Source organism: Echinops telfairi, unplaced genomic scaffold (assembly GCF_000313985.2).
Source record: "Echinops telfairi isolate 266 unplaced genomic scaffold, ASM31398v2 ScPeMD7_7401;HRSCAF=8416, whole genome shotgun sequence".
NCBI lineage: Eukaryota > Metazoa > Chordata > Mammalia > Afrosoricida > Tenrecidae > Echinops > Echinops telfairi.
In genome coordinates this window covers 10,107,535-10,108,965 of record NW_022111301.1, presented here as the reverse complement: position 1 = coordinate 10,108,965, position 1,431 = coordinate 10,107,535, and positions in this window count along the sequence as shown.

The following is a 1,431-nucleotide window of genomic DNA, read 5'->3' as shown; positions in this document are numbered from 1 at the left end:
ATCATCAATCATCTATTATACATATAAATGAAATCACAGTACAATTGTATCTGATATAGCATACCTGAATGAAGGAAAGATATGCAATAAATACATAAAAAGATATATTGACAATTACAAACCTCGCTTTTGCAATTGATCTCTTGGTCGTAATTGATAGGTAGAACTACCTTCTACTACTACCCATTCTGTATTACCTTTGCCCTCAGCAAGCACCTCAGCTGGCTGTGGTTTTTTACCTGGTGGGGTGACCCAGACCTTCATTCCTGAGGGGTCTGGATCATTATAAGTCCTGGCAGTATTGGGTTGCTGTAATTTACCATTTACTTTAATCACAGGGCATGGTAGCACTAAGAGTCGGCCTATGGGATCTCCTGGATTCCAGACATATTCTTCTTTACCTCCATTATGTATTTATTGCATATCTTTCCTTCATTCAGGTATGCTATATCAGATACAATTGTACTGTGATTTCATTTATATGTATAATAGATGATTGATGATAAGTATAAGTGTGATTTCATCAATGTCTGTGTAGTGACCACTTTTCTCCCATCCCTCAATTTTAGATAGGGAGAGCTCTCCAAAGGCTTTTTTTCTATGTAGTTCCACAAATGAATCTTGGGATCCCACTGTCATCCATCTCCTTTTGCACATCGGATTCTTAGAATTTAAACTCTCATACTGATCTCTCCTTCTACTTCATATGATATGGATTCTAATCCTTCAGTGACTGATGATGGTGTGCTTCTTCCAAGTGGACTTAGTTGACATCTCACTTAGATGGCAGCTTGTTTGGGGTCAAGCCTTTAAGACCCCGGACGTTATTTTGTTTAATAGCCAGGCACCATCTAAATTTTTTGTCACATTTTGCTATAGCACCCATATCTTCTGTGTTCTCATTCTGAGTTTCAATATTGAGCAGGGCCACAATGTCAGGACTAATTGTTCTTACATCAGAGCTAGGATTTAGTGTGAGCCCAAAAGCCATTACTGGACCTATGCTTTTTATTATTATTATCATTGTTATTTTGTTGTAACTTGGAAGTTAACATGTCATATCATTCTATAGTTCAATCACGTAAAACATAATTGTACAATTGCTTCCATAATGTCTCCAAACATATTTTTCCTTCCTGGACTTCTTGACATCATCTGCCTCACCCTTCTATATCTCCACCTCCCCACAAACCCTTGTTATGTTTGTTTTCCCTGGGTTTCATTTCCCTAAAGACAGAAACAAATAGTGCAGCTTCAGGAGGGTGACTCCCAATGGGAAGGCACCTCTGAGATACACCCTAATATTAACAAGCATAATCAAAATATAACAGGGTGACCACCACAGGATTCCTGGAATGAAATATATCTTAATACAGCCTACAGGGCATTGATGGAGCATGACCTTGTTTATCCACCAATTAACAGTACCCT